Source organism: Malaclemys terrapin, chromosome 7 (assembly GCF_027887155.1).
Source record: "Malaclemys terrapin pileata isolate rMalTer1 chromosome 7, rMalTer1.hap1, whole genome shotgun sequence".
In the NCBI taxonomy this organism is placed as follows: Eukaryota; Metazoa; Chordata; order Testudines; family Emydidae; genus Malaclemys; species Malaclemys terrapin.
Genome location: NC_071511.1, coordinates 93,394,937 through 93,406,410, shown reverse-complemented (window position 1 = coordinate 93,406,410; position 11,474 = coordinate 93,394,937). Strand labels below are relative to the sequence as shown.

Below are 11,474 nucleotides of genomic sequence, written 5' to 3'. Positions count from 1 at the left end.
CATACAATTGTACCTTGCATTCCCACCCAGACTGGTAGAGAATTAGAATTTCATGGCCGATATGACAGCCATGGGCCTATTCCAGGTTATTTCATGTTTCCAGCTTTCTGGATATGTGAGGATCCCTGCTGATCTCCCAGGGTGCATGGGGGAAAGTTAGCAGAGAGTCATATTCCAGAAGGGACAAATCACATCCCACAATGAGACAATCTGTGGGGAAACTCTTCCCACAGGTTTTAACCAGGAGGAATTGATGTGGTCCTGAGCCTTTAAGCAGCCATATGTTCAATCTAGTCATTAAATACAGTATGGCCCTCATTTGGGTTGGGAGAAAAGGATCCGAGAGCAATCGCAGATGGTCACAGGTTGCTAACTCTCAAGAGATATTGGAAGCATTTTCAAACAATGTTATGAAAGAAAGGAAAGCATCATTATAAATGTTTTGTCTGTTATTGTTATTGAATATTGTTCAGAATGTTTTTGTTTCATCTGGAGAAGAGAAGACTGAGAGGGGATATGATGACAGTCTTCAGGTACATAAAAGGTTGGTACAAGGAGGAGGAAGAAAAATTGTTCTTAACCTCTGAAGATAGGACAAGAAGCAATGGGCTTAAATTGCAGCCAGGGTGGTTTAGGGTGAACATTAGGAAATACTTCCTGTCAGGGTGGTTAAAACACTGGAATAAATTGCCTAAGGAGGTTGTAGAATCTCCATCATTGGAGATTTTTAAGAGCAGATTAGACGAACACCTGTCAGGGGTGGTCTAGATAATGCTTGGTCCTGCCTCGAGTGCAGGGGACTGGAATAGAAGACCTCTGAAAGTCTTTTCCAGTCCTACACTTCTATGATTCATATAGCACCCGCATTATTTGTAGAGTCTGGGTGCCTTCTAGTAGTGCATTAAATGACATGACTAACATCTGTCATGTGTGATTAGTTCTTACATGGAAAAAGTGCTTTATTAGGTTGGGTAAATACACACACACACACACACAGACGCCTCTATCTAAACTATATATATGTGGCTGGGGCCTCTCCTAGCAAAACCAGAATGTTTAGTCTTTTTGACCTACAGTACAGCTAAAATGTATCAGAGGTCAACATCACAGAATGATCAATAATTAAAACAACTTAATATAGTAGCTTGAGTAAGCAGGAATTCATATGTAACTAGCAGCATCGTTAGGGAAGGATCAATTGTTCTGCAACTGAAATGGGAACATAGAGAATGTCTAGTGTTGCTCACTGTGTGGTGTAAGGATATTTTTTTCATGCAGTTGAAGAATCAGGAAGCTATTTTAAATTTACAGTAGGTAAATTAGAATTTTCATAGAGGAAGCATATATAATCCCAGCAAACACTTGAGGCCTGATCATCCTCTCGCTTACCAATGCCAATCAGGAGTAACTCCAAGGCAGTGTAAGACTGGTGTGGGCAGAACCACATTCCTTCTTTCCTCTTTCTTTCTCCAGAGTAATAGGTACAAATAGCCAGGGCCGGCTCCAGGCACCAGGCACCCAAGCACATGCTTGGGGCGGCACCTGGTAAGGGGCGGCGGCGGGAGCGCAGCGTGGTATTCCGCGGGGGGGGGCGCTCCAGCGGCGCGGCGCTGGGGGGGCGGGCTCCGGTTGCGCAGGGCTCGGCGAGGGCGCGGCGCTGGAAGGGGGTTCCAGCGGGGGCGGGCTCCGGCGGCGCGGCGCAGTGCGGGGCTCGGCACTCGGGGGGGGGGGGGTGTTCCAGCACGCGGCACTCGGGGGGGGGTGCGGCACGGGCGCGGCGCTGGAGGGGGGTTCCGGTGGCACTTGGCAGGGGGCGGGGGCGGGCTCCGGCGGCGCGGCGCTCAGCGGCGGGGGGGGGGCATCGCGGGGCTCGGCACTCGGGGGGGGGGGGGTTCCGGCGGCGCTTGGTGCAGGGGGGTGGTGGCCTCCGGCGCACGGCGCTCGGCGGGGGGGTGGTGCGGGGGGCAGCACTCTGTGGGGGTTCCGGCGGCGCTCGGCTGGGGGGGGGCGGCGCGGCGCTCGGCTGGGGGGGGGGGGGGGGCACTTTTTTTTTTGCTGCTTGGGGCAGCAAAAAAGCAAGAGCCGGCCCTGCAAATAGCTCAATTATAGCTGCTTGGATTTTATAATTCATTCTCTCTCATATAACTAAATAACGTGTTGGTTTCTCTATCTTCCAATGACTAAAGTTACAGATTTATACTGGTGTGAGATAAGCAGCAGATCTTCAGCTGGTGTAAATCAGCATAGCCCTGTTGACTTCAACGTAGCTATGTCAGTTTACAGCAGCTGATTTTGCCCACACTTTCTTAATGATCAGAGCAAATAAGCTGAAAGTCAGTGTGAAATAAACAGAGAAAAGATATCATTCACCGAAGGATGGTTGAGGAAGAGTCTGAATGAATGACAGCAAGAGAGGATGATACATAGAGTGACAAACGATACATTGCTGCAGGACCTACAATGTAACCTTCTATAAATGAACGTTTCCATTCGGGCAAATTTTAGCTCCAAGATGCACATTATGGATAGTTGTTTTATCATCTCATTCCTCATGTGGAATTCTTGTTAATACCAACAGAGGATTTGTGTGGGAAGTAGAGAGTATCAACAGAAAACTGCACATCAAATAAGAAATGCACAATGAATATCCAAGAGCAGAATTTTGCTCTAGAAAAGAAAAAGTGAAATGAAAAAAATCAGCACAATGTTCTTCCTATATTGTTTAAGGGAAAGAAAATAATAAAGAGCCCGATTCTGAAAGGTGCTGAGCACTATAAATGCACCGATGTGAGAAGCACCACTCTGGAGCAGGGCTATCTAATGTGCATATGAATATAAAGCAGTGGAAATGTCTTTGTAACATGAACTTGTGGACCCCAGTCATCTTTCACACAAGCAGTGCAAGAAGATAAATGATACAGTACTGTACTAGTGCATATAGCATCAAGCAAGATTTAAAAAATGAGCATGACCATCAAAGAAGATGAAACAAATCATTTCTGTTTATTAAAGATTTCAAAGGAAAAACAACGGAGAGAGACAGCCTTCGAATTTCAGAAGTTAATCCAAACACCAGATGAGCTTTTCTGTTTGTTTTGCCGGGTTGCATTTAACGCTGGTTTACTGAAGTGGCGTCTGCTGTATACAGAGTTTGAGTCCATAAGCAGTAATAATCATAAAAAGTGTACTCAGAAAAGCCTTTGAATATAGTCCAAGTATGATTTACTCCAAACTCCTCATGCATCACTTGTAACCCTTCAGTATACACTCCTGCAAGGAAAAGTAAATATATATATTTTCTGAACCAAAAATGGAAAGAATGATAATATTTTATTCTAAACTTATGTTACTGCTTCATCTATAGTCTGTTGCCCCTATTAATTGGCTATATGCTAGGAAATAATGCAGCTGTCCTCTGCTCTTATTTATAGTATATCATTATAGGTTCATTTCTGTCTTTCTTGGATTATGTACTTATTTCACTGTAGCACTTTTCATGTCAGCATAAATGCTATTCTACAGACTACATGTAGGTTAAAATTCTAACTCTCTGTTTTTAGTCGTTCATAACTTTCTGAAATATTCACTATTCAGGCTGAAATTTTTGCACCTTGGTCTCTGACCAAATGTTCTGTATTCATTTTTTAAGATTAATCAAAAATGGGTCAGCTGTTTGGGAGTATAATAAGGAAAGTGAAAAAAAATCCCCACTTTAAAGAGTTGGGACGTATTACAGTATTTTATTTAAACAGTTCTACACACTCATTCAATCACTGAAAGTTAAAATTTGGCATGGAAATAAAAGTGCCTTGGAGTGTTCTGGTGAAGTTTGGTGTTGACTGAAATGACTTATGAGCCTTTGGAAATCACATACCAAGCACCCGGAGTACATTTTGTACAAGTTTTTTGATAGACTCATAAAGCAATCTGCTAGGAAAGGCTGCAGCACACATGTCTGGCCAACTTAGCTGCATACTGAGAAGTTTAGGGCAAGCAAATATGGGCTGAGGCATGGGCTCCTGGGGCTCTTTGTAAACATCTGTGCAAGGAATATTGTTCACAATGTTTTTGGACAGGGGAAGTGCGGTAAATATGTATTCACACAACTATTTGCACCAGAAGTTCTTGCACAGACATCCTGAAGCCTCCTTATGGGTTTTAGAGCCATACAACAGGGAGCAGAAATATTATGTGCACTAGCAACAGTTATGGCAAATAGTTTCCAGGCAACACAGAGGTTTTCATAAACTATTTCTTAAATACTTTCTGACAATGAACAAATTTATTTTTTAAATGCCTGTTTACAGTTAATTCATGAATAGAAATAGGACCCCATTCATCAAATCATTTGTTCAGTGTATATAATTCACCCAGATCTATTCACAACTCAACCCCTTGTGTACTTCATTTTACAATTAAGTCATAAGTGTGGGTTATTTATGACATCACAGTCTCTTTCCATAGGTCACAAAGTCAGCAATCTGACTTCACTCCACAATCGAGCAATGGAAAAGATCTTTTGGGAGAAAGCCATTATTTCACCAATAAATTCCTTTGATCGTTGATAAAATAGCACAGAAAGACTAGGAAAAATGCATTAAAAAGTGAGTGTTTTTAAATCTAATATATGCCACTACTGTGAAATAGAAAACAACTTTCCCCATATGGGAGTTCATTACTAAAGAAATAAAACTTGGCTTTGATATTAACTTTTGCTTCTGCACAATATAAGAGGAGAGTGATTGTCCATCAAAAGAAATACATAGTTCTGCCAAAACATACATCTTGTTACAGATCCCCAGCTGCAGCTGAGAGGGGAGGGGACAAAGGTAGCTTTTAAGTCACCTTTGCAGCTCCCTATACCTGTAAGGAAGTGTCTACATTGTGTCCAGCTGCCTATGACCCCAAGAGGCCACTCCAGCAGCTGAGATCACCAAGGCGCAGCAACGCTCTGGCCACTGCCCCGTTCCCTGGCTACGCTGAGGGGGTGACAAAGAACCTCTGTGGTGGCTTTATGCCACCAGGGGATTCCATCTCATTTGGGGGGAATGCCCAGGAGGTCAGATCCACCACGTTTCTGGCTGCTTTTGTACAGAAATTACACAGAACATTTTTAACTCAAAGTTCAGTTTTAAAAAGTGAACTTAATTCAAAATTCTAGCCTTTTGCTTCCTGCTACTTCGAACATAAGAAAACCACAGAAAACAGATTATCAAAAGATAAATATTGGTATAATGAGTGAATAAATGTAAACCTCTTCGAGCCATGACTGCTGACCTTGCTGAAACTAACTAGTCCCATTGATTTCAGAGTGGTAGCCATGTTAGTTTGTATCAGCAAAAAGAACAAGGAGTACTTAAAATAAATAAATATATATAGGTATATCTCATAGAACTGGAAGGGACCCTGAAAGGTCACTTAGTCCAGCTCGCTGCCTTCACTAGCAGGACCAAGTGCTGATTTTGCCCCAGATCCCTAGGTGGCCCCCTTAAGGATTGAACTCACAACCGTGAGTTTAGCAGGCCAATGCTCAAACCACTGAGCTGTCCCTCCCCCACTTGTAGGTAAGGGTTACAGGATGAGGACTAGAATTTGAAATAACGTTGTCAGAGTGATCTTTAGTGCAATTTCTTGCCCCCACCTACCATATGGTAGATTATGGAAGATAAGTAAAAACTGGCATTGGGGACAAAATTCACATCATCCTTGACTGGTTTGCTACATGTAAATCATAAGAACTTGACTGGTCAAAACAGATTGTACATTATCATTAGTATGAATTCAAGTTGCTTCATGGTTCCTCTGCTAGTTGGAACATATTTTTAATCCCAATCTCAAAACCTGTCAGAATTAGTTTTGTTAAAGCTAACAGAACGATACAGGTCAGATCAATTATGAAAAATTTAATTAAGACAGACCCATATGAAGCACTATAAAAAGAATGCAGCTGCAGATATGCCTACAAAGAAATGAAAGCACTTAACTGTATGAATATCCATGACATCATAATGTCCTTTAGTCCTTCATCTCTTTGCATGTAGGCTACACTGAAGGGAGGAAAAATCTGCCTCCTCTTGTCCTCTTTAGAAAACGGTGATATTTTTTCATACATTTTTCCTGAGTACGCAAATTATCCCCCAACATAAAACTTTCCAGGAGAGTTTAGAATTACTTTCAGAAGCTACAACAAACACTATCACTGATATGCTTAGTGCTCATAAAACACTTTTTTTCTTAAATTCGGAGAATATTTCCACTAGTTAAATTATATTTGCCAACATAGGATGCTACAAACAAATTTTCCACAATTTCAGCAACTTCCGTATTTCAGCAAAGTCATTTTTTTAATTTGTTCATCATGCTTTTGAAAATACTAAAATTTAAAAGAAGATAAAACTATAAAAGACAAATTTGCAATAATGAGTTAAGTTCACAAACATCTTCACTAGAGGGACACAACTTGAATCTTTTAAAACTAACCCTTTTGGGAAAAAAACAAACCTCTGATAGACTCTATTTTTAAAAGCATGTCCTGACATTCTAATTTAAATTCCATTTCTTTACAATAAGAGATTTTTCTGCTTTCTTGTTTATGCTCCAGGCCCCAGCTCTGCAAATTCTTATGCATGTGCTTAACTCTCTCCACAGGAGTAGTGCCATAGACGAGGAGTGAAGAAGTGGTTTGGTGAGGTACCATGAGATTACTCACATAAGTAAAGTCAAACACATACAAGTGTTTGCAGGATCAGGAACTTTGAGGGTCCTTTCAACAAGCAAGAGGGAGCCAAGCTGAGGTACTCCTATAAACATGTTTGGGCCTGCTCCTCTCAGCAAACTTCTGCCAGCCTCAGCAGCAGCTACACTGCGGTAAAGCCTCCTAACCTCCCAACTCCTGTCTGAGACTTTCAGAGGAATCTTATGGAATGCAGAGCTCCCCCTGGGCTCCCTTTGGGTCATCTGAGAAGGGATCCCAGGTGTCTGTTGCTCCCTGGCTTGATGCACTTGGGGAGTGAAGAAGGGAGCTCCCATTTTTACCCCAAACACTTGGCTCCCATTGCTGTCAGTCTCGCACTGAGGGGCAAAGAAGTGGTTTGATGGAGCAATAGACCACTCTCTCGTCTCCTGTCATGCCCCAATTTCATGCAGAGGCCAAAAAGAACAAATAATTTCTGCCCCCAACCTCAGAAACAGCAGCAACTCTGCTGCCAGCATTAATGGTAAAAATACATAGGCTGCCAGGCCTAAAGGAGTGCAACTAACAATCAACAAAACAGCGAAACCAACAAGACATAAACTGCTATCAAAGTCACCAAGGAAACAAATGGAAAAAGAGAAAAAAAATGCCTTTTCTCATGCACTCCTTTCTGTCACGGTGATAGTCATAACAAAAGGTCAGACATTTTTAGACATAAATGCTGTTCACATGTAAAAGTGCCCTTTGACACTACTACAAAACAGGAAGGAAATGATCAGTACCGTAAAGTGAAATATTCCGAGTAGCTCATATTAATTGAGCTAGGCAACTAGTGGAGACCAAACATTAAGAAGTATGTCTGATCTATTGCGTTTGCTGGAATAGAATCTTTCAAATGTATACATAATGCCAAAAGCATAAATCCAGTGACCAACATGTAAATGTGTGTCAAAGGGTGCATTTATATTCTTTTAGTAGAAATATATTTTATAACTCAAATGCCCATACCCTATACATATGGAAATTAATGTCAATTTCAGAGTGGTCCACTTTTTACTAATTTTTTTAAGTTGACTGCTGGAGGCACAAGGAAACCAAATGATTTCTCCAGTGTGAGCTAGTCAAAATGTTTCTAAGTTTTTAAATTTTCTGATAAAAAGGAAACATTTTGTTGCAAAAATCCCCCCACCCCATCCTAATTTTTAACCAGTTGCACTTAGAGAATGATTCAGCTGGAATTTAAATTAAAATCCTTATGGGTCCACGTGCTTTACTGTAACCACTAGATCATATTGTCTCCTATTTTTTTTTAAAGAACATTTTCACTAAGTCCAGGTGAACTTTCATGTATTTGCTATCTCCCATCTTCAGTATTTGCAATAAAATGGGATTGTCTTTGGGAGTTTGTAAATCATAAACTTATTTCTTACACCAAATTTAGCATTTAAAAAAAAATAGGATCTCTCACTAATCCCAATTTTTTTTCTTGATCTAAAAATTTGTTAAAATGATTAGACACCCTATTTCAGCAAACCACAACAGATTTTTCAGGACCTATCCCACTATGGCACCAAATGACTTCAATAAGATTACTCAATTGTTTAAGAATCTGGCTAGATCAAAGCATAGGATAAAGATCCTTTACCAGTGTTTTGAAAGACATGGGCATGTCTACACTATGGGTGCTACAGTGGTGCACTGAAGCTATACTGCTGTAGCATCATAACATAGACGCTTCCGACATCGACAGAAGGGGTTTTTCCATTGACGAAGGTAATCCACCTCCCTGGGTCAATGGAAGAATTCCACGCCTACACTAGGGATTAGATTGGTTTAACTACAGCAGTCAAGGATGTGAGTTTTTCACATCCCTGAGCAACTCAGCTAGCTCAATCTAAATTTTAAGCATAGACTGTGACCATGGTGTCTGGAGGGGCCTCACTGAGATTGCTCAGTCAGGGCAAACTGCAAAGAATGGGGCAGACAATCACCAAAACTGGTGGTTATTCCAATAATTAGATTCACCAAGCCAGCAACCAAACAGCTTCTACAATACTGTACTAGTTATCAAGAAGCTAAAATATAGCTCCCCTAAACAATCCAGCCCTGGGCTCCCATCCAGACAGCCAAGTCAAATATGGTGAGGATTATTTAAAATCTTATTCGCAGTATATAAAATTCTATCAATACCAAGAGATTGGACACATTACCCACCAGGTCAATAAATATTTCAGACAGGCAACTATAATTAGTATTTACTTATAATTCTCTACAATACAGGTTTGCATTTTAAACACTCTGGCCTATCTATCATGGCCTTGATAACTATCTATAAGAAATGGCCTTGTTCACCATTTCAATTCTTCTCTAATATTTTTTTTTAGGGTTGATCTTGGGTTACTTAGCCTGCTGGTTGCTTAACCCTTTCTGGCTCAGTGTCACAACCAGCATTAAGCATTCATCTGGTTGCTTTCCCAAATTCCTCCCCACATTTCAAATGATGGGCCCAGACAAGCAATTCTTACATCTCCCACAGCAACTGAAACCTCTGCCAGTGCTTCTTGTTCTGTTATGAATTATGATGCCAGGAACTATGCCTCCATAAAGGCCAAATTAGAACAATTCATCAAGATGTTACTGGACAGGCATTACATCAGCTAAGCTTTCAGGTGGAGATGGAAGGGCAGCCAGACAATGCAAGTTCTAAGTTTGATACATTTTGATCTCTATCTATCAGCACTAAGAATTTTTGTATTAATCTTATGTAATGCTGAATATCCCCAGCTCCCATTGAAGTCAACAGTCGAGAGACAGAGGTCCGTACATAAACTTATCTTCTCTCCTGCTTTGGTGGAACTGCTTTTCCTACCTTGTACAAAAAAAAAGGGGGGGTGGGGTGGGGGGAGAGAATAAATGTAACCACTTGGTTTATAAAAGACTGTCCATTCCAGAGCTGACAGGAAATATGTTTCCAATGTCCAAAGGGAAGAGTGTACAAAAGAAACTGGAACAAACAAAGGCATTCCAACAAAGGGGAGTATGTTCACTAGTCCTGAAAATATAACCCCCCCTTTCCACACTTTGGGGTTCATATTAAAGAGCATTAATATAGCCCTCTGTAATACACCCCAGTTAATCAAACAGAAGACACTAAGCAGTACCTCAAAAATCAAAAAGCTCTTTTTTTTTCATTACTTCTTTTCAAACATTGCATAACCTGCAGTGGCATTTAAAACTAAAACAGACCTTCCTTTGGCTGAATTAATTTGGCTGACCTGTGCAGCAGAATGAGTCATGAGAAGAACGCAACGTGCTATCTAACCCTAATAGCAAATGCAAAGGGAATATTGCTCAAATTCTGCATCTCTTTACCTGCCTCAATGGAACCCAGCAAGAAGAAATATTTACCTCATATGGATCGTATAGTTGAATTATAATATTTTAGGGCCATGAACTCGCATTGTCTTTCTTTGTCTTAGGTTTTCCAAAGAAGCCTATCTCTTTGGTATCTAAGTGCTAAGAATACAAGTAAATTGTACATGACACACCAGAATTCGTAACCCGGTGTTGCCAACTCTCACAATTTTATCACAAGTCCTGTGATATTTGATGTTTTACTTGAGGTCCCAGCTTCTGGAAACAACTGGCTATGTAAAAAGTTCAATTTTCATTGTTTTAAAAAGTACCTTTCTAGCCCTTCTGGTTGCAGAGAAAAGCTTGAAAACATGATATAAGTGAATCTTAAAGCAGGGTTGACTGATCTAAATTTAAGTGATTTAAATTACTGATTTTAATCATGATTTAAATCAGCAAGCAGGAAATCTTGATTTAAATCACCATTTTTAATTTTGATTGCATTTGTACTTGAGTTATTTTCCTAAAGAAAGGTTGATTCTCATTAGGTGGTTACAATCAAAACATGTTGATTTACAACTAGATATACAATGATTCAGTGCTTCTTTCTGCTAATCAGGAAGCTAAACTATACCTATATACATTTATTTAAGTAATTATACAGCTTAACTTACATTTATTCAGATTCTTAATTTTTACATTTTTATTTATGTTAGAATATAGTGAATGATGAATTTCTTATTTACTAGATAGTGATTAATTTTATATGTATGATTTGTGTCAAGCTCCATTTGGATGGAAATTAAAATTCAATTTTAGATGCAAAAAACAGCATTTCAAAAAAATAATTAGTTAAATAAAACTAATTTAAATGTGTTGGATGTATAATAAAAATATACCAAAAGTTTATGAAAATGTGTTTTATTTTTAAAACTAAGTGATTTATTAAACATAGGAAGTGTTATCTATAGCTGAATTCAAGTAATTGTTCCTGGTCACTATGGCCTTCAAGATTTTAAAATCAGTAGATCTCATCCTCTCGCGCCTAGTTTTTATTCATAGATTGGAAGAGGAAAACAAGATTTCTTGCTTTTTCAAATCCCAATTGTTTTCTTAACTTTGAAAGAACTAGTCATGAACTGAATGAGGTGAATAAATTAAAATGAAGAAAATATTCTCTCTGCACTAACAGAAAAGGCTACCACTGTCAACACGCTCTGGTTCTATGTGCTTAACCAGTGACTTCCACACTTCAGTGGTGAGGCTTTCTTTAAAACTTGGAAGCAAATGTACTGCTTAATATTTTTAAATTAATTTAAATTATTTTAATAGGATTATAAAACTTTAAGCCTTAACATAGGTTGTCAATTTCAAATTTACATAAGAACATAAGAATGGCCATACTGGGTCACACGAAAGGTCCATC

General features: G+C 39.7%; 1 long non-coding RNA gene across 1 annotated transcript; it reads left to right on the top strand.

Moving 5' to 3' along the window:
* The first annotated feature begins 1,474 nt into the window (after positions 1–1,474).
* Positions 1,475–10,915, top strand: LOC128840645 (uncharacterized). The gene is made up of 3 exons (XR_008445680.1): positions 1,475–1,545; positions 4,465–4,604; positions 6,649–10,915. It is a non-coding gene; the product is annotated as an uncharacterized LOC128840645 (long non-coding RNA).
* The last annotated feature ends 559 nt before the right edge of the window (positions 10,916–11,474 follow it).